Source organism: Aythya ferina (genome assembly GCF_964211825.1).
Source record: "Aythya ferina genome assembly, chromosome: 14".
Lineage (NCBI taxonomy): Eukaryota > Metazoa > Chordata > Aves > Anseriformes > Anatidae > Aythya > Aythya ferina.
In genome coordinates, this window is record NC_140312.1 from 1,032,636 (window position 1) to 1,049,175 (window position 16,540).

Sequence of the window (16,540 nt, forward strand, 5' to 3'; positions counted from 1 at the left end):
CTTAGTACCTGACATTTATTTATTTTTGCATAGTATTAAACATTTAAAGAAATAACCCTAGTGACAATGCATTGAAACATTGGTCAAAGGGAGAAAGACACGGACAATATAAATGGGTTCAAGCCATGCAAGAAAAAACAAAAGACTGCCAGTGTCATCAGGAACTTCAGCCACACCGCATGCATATGCCAACAGTAAATTGCAGGGATAACACTTTAATCCCTGTGAATATACTGAGGCTGTCTCAGACAATAATTAATGTAGTGAACAGCGAGGGCAAGCCGAAGGCAATTGTCCTGACTGGCGCAGGTGTCTTGCAGCCTCCTCCTGCTCTGCCCCGCTGTGCACACGCGTGTGCATGGCTGCTCGCACGGCTCCTGCCTCTGCTGCTCCTCGCCCTGCCTGGCGCCGTCAGGAGATCTGAGTGCCAAGCCCATGTAGCTGCAGTGGCTTTGCAAATGAAACAAAGCGATCGGTGGAAAATCAGCACTGATGCTGGATGTCTGGCCGTACTGATGAACGCTGGTGCCGCCTGCAGCTGCAGCGCTGCAGAAGGTGGCAGAAATCGCACGCCATGGCAGTAACTCCTCCTGCAGCCTCACAAGATGTTTGTGCTTGGCTCTAGCTAACTCTGTCTTCTTTCCTGCTTTACTCTCCTTCTGCAGCATTACCTGTTCCTTTCTGCCTACTGTTTTCACACAAATATGCATTGTTCATTTGTAAAACCAAAAAAAAAATTAAATGAGAAGGACTGCACCACACCCCTGTTGCACAGCCACTGCTGTCACCAGCCACACTTCTTTCAGGAATCCCTAGGTCTTTGTACCTAGGGAAAAAAAAAAAAAAAAAAAAAAAAAAAAAAAAAAAAAAAAAGACACTGTCAACATGCAATGTGTTGGTTTTTTTATTTATTTTATTTTATTTTATTTTTGTGAACTTCCTTTTTATTTAGGATTGCATTTGTGGGAAGGGAAACTTGTCCACAGTCCTTGGAAAGGAGTCCAGAAAGACCTAGGTGATAGAAGATTAACAAAGTGAAGACCAAACATCAACTTATGACAAAACTTTGGAGGAGTTTTCTCTGTTCTATTGTTCATGGCTCTGTGGGGAGTCATAAATGCCTGTACTAATACTGGTTGACAATGAATACTGGCAAATAACCAGAACTGAAAATTAGGGTGAGTCATAATTTGTGCTCTTAAAAGAAAAGAAAAAAAATCCCATTATATCCATCTACCATTGCCCATGCATCCAAATTGCCTTGAAGAAGTCCACTATTAACCAATCTCTTTTGGGTAATTGCTTTCCCTGTGAGAGCCCTCTACTATAGAAGTACTGTCAAAACAAGGACAAGTTTGGGGTCCATCAACCTTGACGATGTCCTCTGACATTATTATCTGAATTCATCAGCTATTAATGACTACAAGATATATGGGATATACTCTGGTTAGCACTTGGAAAGGCTCTTTCAATTCATTTCTAGCTCTATTTATTCATTTAGACTAAATGGAGTTATTAAAGGTCATGATTTCATTTCCAAAGTATCAGGTGAAAATACTTTTCAATTTAGCAAATAGAGCAGACTGCTTGCAATAAAATTAAATACCATCTTTAACAGTTTCTTTGATTTAAAGAGGTATTTCCTAAAAAGTTTGACTTTCATTAACTAAATCCAGGTGGGGACTGGAGAAATGAACAATGGTGTACAGTGCTCAAAGGAAGGAGAATTGTTGACTCCAATAATGAATTTTGGGACTTTGGGTTTTCAGAGTCCAGCAACAAGATTTCTTGTCCTTCTTGGCACTAAATGACAAGGAAAACCTGAAATGCAATAACTGTCACGTGTAGAGAGGTTTTATTATACGGCTCGCATTCTCATTTTATAATCTGAGATTCGCCTGCAAAACATTATTGAGTCAGTCATTACTGAAAAAAGTTTTCTAAGCTCTTATGTTCCTTAAGCAGTGTCTACACTAGAAACCTTTTATCTATATGTGTTATCATTAAAGTGCTTTTGATTTCGACATAGCAATAAAAGTTATGGATACTGCTATATTAAAATTTTATCTCCTTTTTTTTTTTTTTCCCCAGCATGAGATCTGGAAAAGCCACCTGCACCACTCATTTCTGCCAGCAAATCAAGGTCCACTTTTTTCATGTCCTAAATGCCCTTGTCCGTGTGCCCTCACCATGTGACTGTACGTATTATGTAGATCCCTAAATGCGGGGCTGACTGGCTGTAGGGCTCCAGCTGCCCCGAGGCTTTGAGGCTGGGCTCGGGGGGTGAACAGTGGGCTGCTGTCAGGTGGGCTTCTCCAGCAGGTCCCTGAAGGATGATGAAGGAAGAGCAGAGGGCTTTGTCTGACGGCTTTCCCAGAGAGGATGGCAGGCCCTACCCAGCTGAGACGGGCTTCCCAGCTGGAAACCAAGGCATCCTCCCCTAGGAGGAGCCAGCAAGGACCAGAGAGGAGTCCCAGGAGGACTGAATTTACAGTGATTTTTTTCTCAAGACTTTTGCTCCTCAGGATAATAGACACGTGTGTCATCAAGGGAAATCCAACACATTGAGTAGGACTGGTACTAGTCCTACTGTATGTGCTGAAAGCTTTAGGAATGAGAATAGAAACTGCTGCTGATGGGCTCAGCTTAGTCAAGGAAAATTCAGGCTCTCACAAAGGGAATCTGAAAGATCTCCCTAATTTCTCCACTGTTCAGACAGAGTTAAGCTTTGGTGCAATATTACAAGATCCACAATCTGTAGGCAAGCTGCTTCCGTGACCACAGAAACTTGCTTGCTTCATTTGGTAGCTGTGAAAAAAGCGTTCCTGCTTCTGGGAAAAATTGCTCTGAGAATGACCAGGCATGGTCAAGCAGGTTGTTGCCAGATGTGGTGTGTGTTATATCAGATGGGAATTAAAAAAAATAAATGTTTTTAACAGAAAACAGGTATTCCAAACAAGAGCATAATGTGAAAATAACATAAAGGCCCCTTTGTGAGATTTTATCTGGCAGTTTGGGGCTTTGTGCACCTTCATTTTGCTGGAGCTGTATATTTAGTTCTCCAAGCAGTGTAATAAAAATGCAGCTGTAATCAATCAGATCTTCTTTCTTTAGTTCACTCTCGTTATTCCCCAAGAGGAAGCTTTACAGTTGCAGGAGCAGCAAATTAATTTGTGAGAATGGCTGTGGTCTCAAAACATGTCTAGGCATCACAAACATGATGATAGCAAATGAAAAGTATTTCCTCCAAGGTCCAGTCTATAGATATTATAAATGTTGTAAAACATTACAAATAAGAAATAATTAAAACTACTGGTAAGAGCTTGTTCTGTGGCTAGGAACAGGACCAGCACAACTGCAGAAGTTGGAACTGTGTCAAACTATGCTGGTTGTTTGTACCATGTATGTCTTAGCCAAGTGACCTTGCTTATTTTCACTTGGTGCATTTCTCTAATTACCATAGGTGAATTGTGGAGACACAGATTACAAGCCTCTTTCTTACTTTTACAGCTTGCTGACAGAAATGGTCTAGTGAGCCCCGGCTCACCCTCTCAATTTAGAATGGAAATTGGAGCTTCCAGCTGATTATTGTTGAACGGTGAGATAACGAGAAGCAAAACAAGGGAGAAGTTGAGTTGGTGAGTCAGCGCCTTCATAGAGCAGTGCTGCAGGTGGACTGCCATGGAAATTGTTATTTGCTGGGGTTTAGAATTGGTAATGCCTGAATTTTATAATGTTTGTTGTTGTTTTGTTTTGTTTTTCCTTAGGAGGTGGCAAAGTGACTAATAAATGTGGGTATGGTGTTTGTGATGGGAGCTGCCGCAACACAGTGCAGTGGAGTGCCTTGCCTGAAGTTGCTCTGCAAATCCATCACAGAGCCTGGAATAAAATCCACTGCATTTGAGGTGAGGCAACAATCATTTCTTTGCAGAATCCGCAAGGGATCTTTTCAAGCCTTACACTGGTGGCTGAGCAGCTTGCACAATAGCCCTGCTGTCATGGAAGAGCCACTTAGGCCTGCTGGCAAACCACGCTGTGAGCAGAAGGTGCATTGCGCTCCCACGCCTGGCCATGTCCGTTCTGGCTGACCAGAACTTACAGAAATGATTTTATTCTCAAATATGTGCAGATTCACTTTTCACTTGTGGTGGAAGAACGCTGCAGGAAAAAAACCACGCGGTGATGGGAATAATCAGCATTGCCCTCTGCAGCTCGGCGCTCCCCAGGCGGCTGTGGGGTCGCGGCTGCCCCACGGGGCCAGGCAGCGCTGCGCTGTGCTGGGCCAGGGGCTTCTCCCTCTGGGGATGCAGTCACTGGGACCTTTTAAAGAGCAAATACAAAGTAAACCCATTTCCCAGCTGTGGGCTTCTGTTTCTCAGGCTGGTAAAGTTAATTTGCCAAAGACGTTACTGGATTTTTTTCTTCATGCAGGTTGGATAGTGGCTTTTATAAATCCATTGTATTGCTTCTGGTACAGGTATCAAAGTCATTGGTCAAAGTTGATTAAAAAAATCTACAGAAGCCTTGAAAAGACGTCCTGCTATTGATGTCTTACCAGCTGTTCACAAAATCAAGCTCTCTATTAAGAAAGAATGATTTAAAAGCCAGTAATGGGCGGTAGTGTTTACCAGGAAATAAAAATGTTGGCTCCCTGCCATCAGTGAAAAGAGATAAGTCATGAATATGTGCAACATTTCTAAAAGTAATATTTAATGAAGAATTTAAAACAATGTCCTTGTTATTTTTGCATTTCAAGCGATGTGGGAAGTGGCACAGCAGGCAGTAATGCCTAATGCACAACAAGCTGAAAAGAAAATCCAGGAAAACCAGTTGTTACCTCAGAAATAAAGGTAGGCTAGTTTGTTTTTTTTTACTACACACAAAAAAGTTTAGACTAAAAATGCCATTTTCAGATTTTTTGCTTTCTGTGAGAGTTTGAGGTGTAATTATCACAAATGCAGTTCATGCACTGATCCCTCCAGTGTTCAGAGGCCAAAATGCTTCATCAGATTAAGGGATTATAAGATTTTGAGAAGATTGGTTAAGGTCATTTCAAAGTTTTAGTGGCTAGATTTTATTTTAGTGGCTGCTAAAATGAAACAAATAAATGATTAGACTTCTGAAGCAGTCCTGCAGTGTAGAATTTAACAGTATCAGCTTTCAAGTATTTACTTTTTCCTGAAAAACAAATAGTTCTTGAGGGCTTTGAAAGCAGACAGTCATTTTATACCTATCGCAAATCAGCACATTTACGTTAGAGATTACAGTGGAGGGCAGTGCATGCCGTGTCGCGCTGGGAAAAGCAGCCAAGTGGAGTAAGGGCAAACTGAAACAAATCGCTGCTGGATCCAGCTCTTGGGCTGGAGCAAACCCTGCTCGGGCTCAGCTCTGCACCACGTCTGCCCCAGCAGCAGGCTCCGTGTGCGGTGCAGGAGCAGATGCAGAGTGGTGCGAGAGGTGGAGAACCTGTGAGTCGCAGAGTTGCTGACTTCTCTTTATTGAGGGATTACGTCTTAATTCCTGCTTTCAGATATGGCCAGGAATACATATAGTCACTAATTAAAGTAAACAGATATGTGAAAGATGTGCTGAAAAATGTCTGTCTGTTTGCCAAGGGGATGTGTAAGATTATGGCAAGTGTGTGAAAGCACTTTGCCTGGAATTTCCCAGCCCAGTCCGATTTTTAGCATGTGTTCGCATTAGCCAACTGGTCTGTGCCGGCTGGAGAGGAAATACCCAAAGAACTCTGAGAAAATTCTGATACCAGCACTAAACACTGTGCTCTCTGTGCTCCTGCTGAACGGACTGTTTGTAAGCACAGGCATTTTTTTTCTTTAGAAATAGACTTTAAAAATCCTTCTGTACCTTGAGGCATCAGGAGAGGAGTAGCCATACCCCATGCACATGGTGCCTCTGCCACTTCGAGGTGCCACTCCAAGGTGACATCTTATGCAGCCTGCATCCCCTAGCGACACAGCGCTGCTTACTAATAAGGCGCAGGTCATTCGTACAAAGAGTTGAGCTCATTATTGGAAGCGGTCCAGAGGCACCAGGCTCAGAAACAGCCGGAGTGAGGCAGCTCTGCACCGAGCACGCAGGGTGACCAGAGCTGGAGCCCCGTGTCCAGTGGCTCTCGCTGCATTTCCACTTCTGCAAATCTCTCGCAGCATCTCTGCAGCAACTCTGCAAACTTGTTGGCTTTGCCTGAACAAGTGAAAAAAACAACCCTCCAAGAACAAGAGCAAACCTCGCGGAGCAGGAGAGAGGAGGCTGTGCAGATAGCTGAGCCCGATTAAATCATCTCTGCAGAGTTCACCATGCGGTCATGAGGACGGTGACTTATTACTGCACTTTGGTAGTGCCTGGAGCCACCAACCCATCTCTAGCCCGCCAAATGTGCCAAAGCCCCAGTGCAAAACCCTGAGCAGCATCTAGGGCCTTGCCAGGAGCCTCGCAGCAAGCCCCCGGCTGCTCCATGCCCCCACCCCACAGGGGACCACGGGTCCCACAGCACAGCGAGCTCCCTGGTTCTCGTGTGCACCCTGCTGTCAGCGATCAATGAACTTCCTAATGATTTATAGTAATCTGATGGGCATGTGAAAGCAGAGACAGCTTTCAAACTGCAAATATTTGTTGCATGATAGTTGTTGTGGAGAATCGCTTGTTTTCTGTGCAGCAAAGCCACTCTCGTGCACTTAAGGAGAGAAGTGATATACGAGCAGGAGAAATCAGGCAAAGTTTTAGCTTGAAATCATAGGAAACTGAGCATTAGCCAGCCTTAAACTGTGTCAGAGTGGGAGTCTGAATTTATAACTTCCTTGTAAGTACTGCTTAGCATTTAAATTTAGGATTTTTTCTGTGGGCGACGCTAAAGACGACAAGTGTCTGCAAAACTTGTGCTATCACACTGAATATGACCTTTTGGCAAGGCATGCATTAACAGCCTGCTGTCAACTTCTCCTTGCTTCTTGCTTAAAACCTGATGAAAACAAAGCCACTATTCACATTCTGGAGGTGAGGCTCTGCACATGTTGCAGGGGAGACCCGCTCAGCATTTTGCAGCGCTGGCTTTGTACGGTCAGGTTTCACAGGGAAAGTGGCTGCTGAGAACCTACTGGAATGTGTAAAATGTCATTGCTGAGTGCTATAGATTTTGAATGCTTCGTAGTTCCTTGTCTTTGCTGTGAAATACATAACTAGAAGCACACAAGGTAAATCTGTCAGCTACCCTGAGCTGTAACAGCCAGCCCCTCCAGATTTCCCGTGAGTGCTCATAATACTGAAGTTATGAAACATGTCTGTGCCAGAAAACCCTTACTGTGTGATGTACTTTCATTTTAGAGAAATGTAAATAATTTCCAAAGCAACGTTTTGTTGGGCTACTCATCTAACTTTACTAAAAGAAGCAGTATGTATTTAAGACATGTCAGACTTTGATTTCATTTGGTTCTGATTTTAATTAGCTAATGATGCTGTTTAACTGTGATCTAAGTATCTGAGAAGCAAAACAGCAAGAATTTTAATTAGCTTACTTCAGTACATAACTACTTTTCTTCTAAACTGGTGGGTAATTGACCATGCATTGCCTGACATGATTCGCTTGGTAGTTAATTACTTCACTCACTGGATAAGCAAATGCTTGTAAGCAATTAAGCCACGAATCCTTGGGGAAAGGACATATACATGAGTTTGTTCACCTTATTTTTGCCACATGCTTTTGAGAGTTTGAAATGCACAACTGAACACAGAGGCGAGGTGCTCGTAGCAGTGCAGTGGCGTGCGACATCCCACTGGGAGCTGGGACAGCACTGGCAGAGCTGGGGGGTCACAGCTGGCAGCCACCCGGCTGGCTGCAATGCCAGCCAAATTTAATTTAATGGCCTAAAATAAACCCAGGGGATCCAAACCTTGTAATGCTCCTGCACATCCCTGCAGCTCTGGCTCAGGCAGGACGTGGGTCTCAGCGAGGGTGCCCGTGTCCCCCCGGCGCGCTGTGCGGGGTGGCAACACCCCCGTTACGGTGTATGGGCACTGAGGGGAAAGGTGAGAGAAGGTTAAACTGGATGAACCAGGCATCAATGGAAAACTGCTAGGTTAGGCAAGGAGGAGCCAGGAAGGTCTTTGGTCCAGGCAGAGAGAAAATCGTCGGTGACGTGAATTGTTGTGCTTTGTTAGATAGCACAAGGCAAAGCTGGGAAGGTGACTGCAAGCCATGGTGCTGCTGCACCCTTTATCTGCTTTCCTCTGTGTGGCTTTCTCCTGGCGAGCTCTGCTGGGGGGTTTGTAAGGGAGGAGACCTCAAAGAAATAGGAAAAAAAAAAAAAAGGCACATTGTGAAGACTGAGAAATATTATGCTTTGTTAAAATTAAATTATAAATTACTGAAGGAGCCTGATGCCTCTAGGGAGCTGCTTGTCCAGAAGCAGATGTGGGTACTCGCTGGGGTGGGCAATGCAGGCACTGGGAAGGGCTTTGTCCCCTTGGTGCCAGGCAGGGGCCACCCCTCGCGTGGCATTACAGCTGCCTGCTGGCGGCCAGGGGCTGGAAGGGGTTTTCGGGACGACAAGGCGAACTAGCACAGCGTTTGCACAAACAGAGTCACCGAGCAAAGTTTCTGCTCTGCATACTTTTCCAAACAGAAATGTGCTAATAGGAGTACTCGCTGAGAGCAAGTATAGGGTGTCACCCACAGCAGTGGAGGAAATTTATAGCATGTATTCAAACAAATGCTCATGACTGTTTTGTACTTGGTAGTTTTCAGCCAGAGCCAATATCAACAGCAGAGAATTGCACTGTTGTTTCTATGTCAGAAATTGCTGCTGTATAATATATATTGACTTTGCGCGTCAGTAGATCTGAATAATTAATTTAAACAGTTAGTCTGCATGCTTTTTTTATGATTTGAATATGAAAAATGAAAAACTGCTGACTTTTGGAATAATTGGCTCAAGGACTTCTTTGCTGGGCTCGCGGGCAGTAGCTGTTTGTTTCACTACTGATGGATAAGTTCACAGGAGTCAAAGTGTCTTGGAAATTCACACAAACTTGCCAAACTGGTGTTCTTCCTTCCCATTTACCCTTCTTTCACTTTAACTGGAGTTTATTGAGCTTCCTGTTTCTTTTTTCATTTTAATGTTCCAAAAAAGGTGTTATGCATGTGCACTTCTTGTACTGCAGAATGCGTATCTGACAGTGTATAAACTTTGTGTTTTAAAACACGAAGCAAAAGGACATGCATTTTGCCATTGAACTGTTGTTTTCTTGAAACTAATCGCAGGTCTCATGGACTTCAACACAGGTTTTCAAGTCGCCTCACCCAGCCTTGTCCCTGGAGGATGTTCAGTGGAGGGAGCTGGGCAAGGGAACGTGGTGCTGGGGTGTTCCCAGGAGAGCCAGGCAGTGTGGCCAGAGCCCCAGGAGCCAACCCTTGGCACCCCACCACTGTAGCTGCAAGCACCGGAGGTGTGTGAATACCTGAACTGGGTATTGAGCTTAGTGCTACCGTGTCATGCCTTCTATCATGTAGGTGGATATGCCCAAGGCTTGAGAAATTAGCATGTATTCACTTACAGGTCCATGAATATATATTTAGGGGAGCGGAACTGAGCTAATGGCTTGTTTCCAGGTGTGAAAGAAGTGTGGGGTCCTCTGAAAAATATTGGCATCTTCTATTTCTCGTATGGTTTACTGTCAAAAGCAAAATAGAGGATGGAGTCTTGAGACTTAAAACAAGAAAAATAATAAGTGATTGCCTCATGGAAAGTGACTAAGTTAAGATGTTTTGGAAAGGGTGATGAGCTGTGTGTTAGCTGTAAGGTGAGCTAATCAGGATTGGGAATTGGCTGTAGAAGATATACACTGATTAGGTGCTAAAGCATGTTAACTCATCAGTTTTGAGAAAAACCCAGAAAGAAAGAATATTGCACATGGGATTGAAATGCCAAAGCAATGGGAAGGAGTTTATATGTGGAGCTGGGAAGCTTCCATGAATAATCTGCAGAGAAATGACCACTGACCCTTCTAAATAAGTCATCCTTGATGTGAGAGGAAGCTGAGATCATGGCCAGTCCCTGCAGCAAGGGATTCCAATCCTGGTCATAGCTGCCACCCGAGCAGGAGAAGATCTGGCCGTTGCTCTGCCTTTACTGTTTTGCTCAGGAAAGAACCTGAACAAGCTCCTTATGGCTCTTGTGCATAGCTTGTGGCATGGTGCTAATGGCTCCACAGCTGGAGATGGTGTTCTCTACAGCCTCAGAGACAAGACAAATGCTCTGGGAGCACTTTTCCAATAACTTTTTTGAACCATAATGTGGCTTTGAAATGGTATGACTTCTTTTTGTGCTTCTGTCTGAATACCAGAATGGCCTTGAAAAGAATTATTTTAGTTTAGTTCTCATTAGTATGGTTACATAACTAAAAATATTCTATGGCAAAATATTTCAGAGTTTGAACTAGCCAGTCTGGCATCAGAGGGAACAAAGCCTGTATTCTGCAGCAGGCATGTCCAACTGTTTGACATTAAACACAAACAGCTATTTTCCATCTCAGCGTAAAAGCTTAGCATATTCTGGGGACTTCCAGCACTTACCAATCCATTAATGTGGTCTGACCCATACTAAGTTATTATAAGGGGGGGGGGGGAGGGTCCGTCTCTCTCTTTGAATACAAAAAAGCCCAATCCTCTTGCAGACTTTTGCTTTAACTGGATCTTATTTCTCTGTTAGCGTGCATTTCATTTCTCTTCACTGCTGGGACATGTAAAGCAGCAAATCTGCATGGGGTTAATGCCTCAGTACACTAAAAAAAGCAGAGGCTGGCAAGGAGGAGTGGGAGAAAGTAGATCAAGAGAGAGTGCTTTGTTCCAGTTCAAGGGCTTGAAGTATGAGAGAGCGACTCACGCTGTTATTGGAGGCTGAAAGAATTTCGTTAAAGGGATGGGATCTGATTTTATTTCAGCTTAAAATTTAGTATCTCTGCCAAACAACCCAATAATGCAGGGAAGACCCTTTCCACAAGTATTCTCATGCACAGGCACTTCATCTCCTGCCACACACTATTTCAGATGGATGTGATAGGAAATCTGTACTGCAAAATTAAAACTTTCTTGAAATACTGAAGATATGCAACACTCAAATCACTAAAATCTCAGTGCTCCTTACTGTGGACATCATTCACAACCAATCACTTTTGCCTTTTGCTGATAGATATATCAAACTTTCTTGGTTGTAATATTAATCAAATTCCCTTCTCCTCTCAAGAACACAGCAGCTCTGAAACTACACTAGAGCAGGAGAGTTATTTCTTGCTTCTCTTACACCTGCAGCCTACTTTGTAGATCTCCAGTCCGATTTAATGCAGCATCACATTTTGTTTCCTTGTGGGGAGACAGTAGGAAGACTCAGGGAGAAGGGGAGTGAGGTTTTCGCTTTCTAGGAAAGGCCTGAAATAACTGGGGAACTCTGAAATACAACAAGAGCTTTAATGGAAGGTAACTCCACTGCAGGAGCTGGTGTTGCCCAGGCTGTTCCAAATGTCTGTGTGCCAGGCTGTGCGTGTGTGTGCACGTGGGGGTGACCGGCACAGAGCTGGAGGCACCGCAAGAGCCGAGGCTCCGCGGGCACGGGGCCACCAGCCCCAGCGCCAGCAGCACCAAGGAGGGGATGCAGCTGCTGCAGGGGCTGTGGCAGAGGGAATCGGCAGAAATAGCAAGGCTAGCACCCGGCTTCCTGAGCAGAGAAGAAACTTGACACAGAGGAGGCTGAGGGATCTGGCGTCTGTAATACGAAAATTACCAGAACTTTCTCAAGAGCCGTGGTTTTGTTTGCTTGTTTGCTGCTGGGGACGGGGAGCAGTTCGGGCTTGGCAGAGCAGAAGACTTGTCATCTTCTCATTTTCATATACTTCAGTACTTTGTAATCTTGGCAAAAGCAAGGTGCTGAAGGGGGTCTGTTCTTGAGTTTCCAATTCTTATATTTCCAATGTTGATTAAACAAGAAAATCTCCTACAAGCCTCTTCTTGTTAGATTCTTCAGTCCTATTTCGAGATCAAATGGGCTTTAAAACAGGTCTGGATAAGCTCACAAGCTTAATCTACTTGAAAGGTAGAATGATTGGGTAACATGCTAGACGTGACAATAGATCATTCTGTGTATCGCAGGTAGCACTCCTGTCCTCTGGAGATATTCCCCGTCATGTCTGGAGAGTGCCTGGGACATAAATGTTCTGCAGTTGCTGTACCATTTGCACAGCACAGTTGTACCTGAAGGCAGTTGTTTAAAAGAAACATTCAGTTTGCATTTTCTGCCACTAATACTTTAGTGGGATCAACATTATTGAGGCTAATTAGAATTCAGCGAGAACTGATTGTTCATTAGAGAGAGAAAAAAATGTTCCATGGAGCCCTGGGTTTGGTAGAACTATTTCACATAATTAAGCAATTCCACATCTTGGCATTTTATCCCTCTTGTTATCATTGCACTTTGTTAATAAGTTTTTAATTGCAAATTATCTCTATGACACAAATTACACTGTGTTTACTGATCAGCAAAAATGCCATGATAACCAGCTTGGATGCCAAGTCCTTCGAAAATACTAGCTGCCAAGTTCTCTCCCTTACGTAGTTTGGCATTAAAATATCTTCAGGTTACTTAAAATATATTGACTTCCAGTTTAAAGTGTTATGGACTATACAGTTTCTTGGCTAAGGCTCCAGGAATAAGGGAACAATAGCTTTCATAACCAAAAGAAGCTTAGTTGCATGTTGCAAGTTGTTCCTGTTTCTCTGATGTTCTGGATTATATTCTGTGTTTCTTCCATGTATGATGTACATACCTCAAACTCGTGAAAAGTGGCTATTAACACAATTATTTAAGATAGTTATGTATTCATAATTACCTGTATAGAATTTGTGACAGTTGCTTGACAACAAAAATTTGTGTTAAAATTCATATATATATATATATATATATATATATATATATATATATATATATATAAATGAAGTGCCCAGGCTGACAAAATTTCAGAGAAAGTGTCTATTTTCTCTTTAAAAACAAAAGATCCATAAAGCTTAACAGAGAAAACTCCTTCCTTACTGTTAAAATCTTTACTTATCACCTTCAAGTCCACATGGACTCTCCTGAATTCAGTTTTGTAACTGATTTATTCTATAGTATCTGTATATGAAGGAAATACGTAAATTCATGTCCAGGTATGTAGTTTCTGTTGAAATGACTAGAAGTATTTGGGACTTAAGTTAGCAAATATTTTGGTTGGGAAAATAGGATACAATTTTCAGAAAGCCTCAGGGCAACTTGTATTTGTTTTAGAGAGGATTTTAGCTCTTGAGTTTGGTTTTGTTTTTACATACGCAAAAAAAATATAATGTTTTACTTAGAGACTTTATATGGATTTAGATATCAAACAGCAACTGAAATTAAAAAAAAAAAATTAAGGGCTTCAGGTCAAACAATATTAAGTTCTAATTTAACTTTTAACAGTAAGGTCCATTACACAGTGGTGGTCAGCATCCAGCAAACAGTAAAGCATAGATGTCATTTCATCAAGCTCTCAAAGAGAAATCGTATGCTGTGTCCCTGCTTCCTGACCCCTGAAATAAACACAGCACAGTTCTGAAACATTCTGGGGTTTTAATTGAGATTACCTCGTTAGCTATTAGCATCAGACATTGGCACTTTTCCAGCCTCACTTGCATGAAGATGAGGTTGGATTTTCTTTCATCCACAAGGCTGACGACAGTGCGATCTGTAAGACCTGAAGTTTTGTCCTGGCCTGTTGACTTTTTTGTGAGATCTCAGGCAAACATTTATCCCTCATGGTTAAGTGACTGCATCTGTAAAATATTTAAACACTCTTCATTAAAGCCCCTAAAGACCAGCTGACAAGAGGCATGCGGTGCTCCTCGGGGCGCATCTCGCTCTGCTCCCCACAGCCGTGGTGCATGGCCCTTGGTCAGATGAGGCACATGCCAATTTTCATAGCTTACCCTTTAAATGACTTAAAAGTAAATGAAATCACTCCAATTTTAGTTCAACTTAATGTGCCCGTTCCTTTGTCAGGTTATAAAGATGCGTGCCTTGTGCCTGTTTCCAATGGGGAACATGTGTTCTAAGTGCACTCTTAACCACTGCAGGGTAAATTACAATCCCCTGAAATCATTTACAATTAACCTAAACTTTCAAAATGCACTTCTGGGTCTCCTTCCTTTATCTGAAGTAGTCTTTTCAGAAAATAATCTCTTAGTTCAGGTAAACAGAGATACCAAATAGACAAAACACTGTTGGATTTTGCCACTTCTTTTCCATAACTTACAGGCTGTTTGGTGACTTCAGGGTTTGTTTGCTTCACTCTCTCTGGTCAGAAGGGGCACACAAGGTTTCCCACAGCCAGATTTTGCTTATTTCTATTCTTCATCCCTCTCTAGGGACAAGGACATATTTTTTTATCCTTCTGAAGGACAAACCTGTACTGGAGCAACCTCTGGTACTCCCTCTCTTGCATATAAGCTAAACAGAAGTGAGCTTTGTGTGAAAGGTATGAATAGCACTGGCACTCAATATTGTTTCAACTGTAACTCAGTTTCGCTAACAGAATTTATTAAAACATTTAGCTCTATTAAATGACCCCTCTACCAAACACGTGCGTGCACTGGGTTGTTTGCTTTATAGAACATACAGGTATGAAGACCAATTTCCTACTGCTTTTTTTCCAACAAATCAGAAGCTTTTTTATGCTACCACTCTGCTTCAGAGGAGACTGCTGTTTTCATTTGGTCTTCATCACATGCTTCTCTGCATTTTTCCAGTTCACAGATGCTAAATTATATGTACTGGAAATAAATGCTAGAGCTACACCAGTGGAAGACTAAGGTCCGGTCACTTGCACATTAACAGTACACGTGCCAGAGGCCCCAGGAAGGCTGCACTGAGCTGCTGCTGAGGTTGAAGTATGCTTTGGTCTCAATAACCCCTCACCAGGGAAAGCCTCTACAAGGCTCCACTGTCTGCATATCGCTCTGAATTGCCTTTGGGTCACTGCAGGAATGGGCTTTCCCAGTCAAGGCTGAAAACATCCCTTTAGCAAACACAGTCTGAAAAAGCTGTGTGCATGTAAACTTTCCCCAACTTGATACAGAATGGTATTATAAAATATTGAATACCAAGGGCAAGAAAACAAATATAGATAGTCTCATATCATTTCAAAATAACAAATGGCTGTCAGTCCGCAGTCTGGAATTATTCCCAGTGGGTTAATTCTTTTAAAATCCAAGACTTTGGATTACCACTTGCAACACGTGAGAAGAGCTGCAGAGAAGGCAAAGACAACCAGCTCCACATTTAATATTCCTAGAAGGTCAAAAAAATAAAAGTGACAAATACGGTGTTTGAGTTCCCTTTTAAATGGGTGTAATTAATTAGAAATGAAAACAGTTGCTTAAGTACTAGATGTTAAAAGAGGAAGCACACCCTGCAAGTCATTATCATATGCCCAGAATAAATTTCTGCAGTAGTGTCAATCTAATAGTTGTCAACAGTGAAACTAAAGCATTAGTCACTGACTGCTCAGCAAATTGTGTGTTTGGAACAGGAAAGGCAACCATCCATAATTTATCCTAAAGGACATCCTTTATTTTCTCCACTGTGTGGAGGGTTAATGGAAAGGTAATTAAAAAAAAAAAAAACAGTAAAAATACTTTGCAGAACCACCGTTAAGAATTGTGGCTGTTTGTATAAGCATTATTTTACGCAGAATTCAGCCTGAAGACCCCCCTAATCTTGTAAGAAAAATTAACCCAAAATCTGAAGAAAAAAATCTGTATGTTTTCTTGAGACAGCATTACACACCCAGAATACGAATAATGCACTCACTGCAAATGTATCTTATTGCACTGCTAACTCAAATAAAGACGTGGTATAATGGAAAAAAAAAAATCTTCTCCAAGGCACATCTCTAAAAAAGAAGTGGAAAGCATGTATTTCTTAGGGTAAATTGGAACATTTATTTTGTGTGTATTAGTAAAGATAGCAATTATTGTTGTCATAAGGTTTGTTTTAGTTTATGCACAATTTTCTTAGTTGCCCTTGATAGATCGTCAGCTGCAAGGCAGCATGCAAACAGAGCAGTTATTTTAACATAAACCTTAGAAGCATAGTTTCTAAGAATAAATTCTTCAAACAGTTTTTGTAGCTAGTCAGTAATCACAAAAGTTTTCTGCTGTAGAAGCAAGGAATGTGTGGCATTAAATCTTTGCAGTCATCTACACAGAGCAAGTGATGGTGTCACCAGATTCAGCAGAGCTGGTTCCTCAGATTCGCTGAGGGCTAAAATTGTATCTCCTGGTGAGACGAAAATGTCACAAGTTGCATACGATAAGTTCATTTCTCTTTCAATTAAGGAGAAAATTCATAGACTGACTGAAAATTATGTATTTTTCTCTGTAGCTCATTATTACCAAAATGTGGAAATATCTGAGTGTTTCACTATGATGCTGTTCAAAGGAGATTTTTTTATTTCTGTTCAG

The 16,540-nt window shown here is 42.2% G+C and overlaps 1 long non-coding RNA gene across 2 annotated transcripts in view; it reads left to right on the top strand.

The window, feature by feature from the left end:
- Positions 1–10,010, top strand: part of LOC311444793 — a 49,074-nt gene extending 39,064 nt beyond the window's left edge. The window contains exons 2-8 of one of the 2 annotated variants that reach the window (XR_014698072.1): positions 953–1,178; positions 2,092–2,198; positions 3,511–3,638; positions 3,768–3,905; positions 4,757–4,850; positions 9,278–9,462; positions 9,573–10,010. This is a non-coding gene — a long non-coding RNA (uncharacterized lncRNA). The remainder of the gene's footprint in view (positions 1–952; positions 1,179–2,091; positions 2,199–3,510; positions 3,639–3,767; positions 3,906–4,756; positions 4,851–9,277; positions 9,463–9,572) is intronic. The other variant, XR_014698073.1, reaches the window with a different exon arrangement.
- Positions 10,011–16,540: the final 6,530 nt, after the last annotated feature.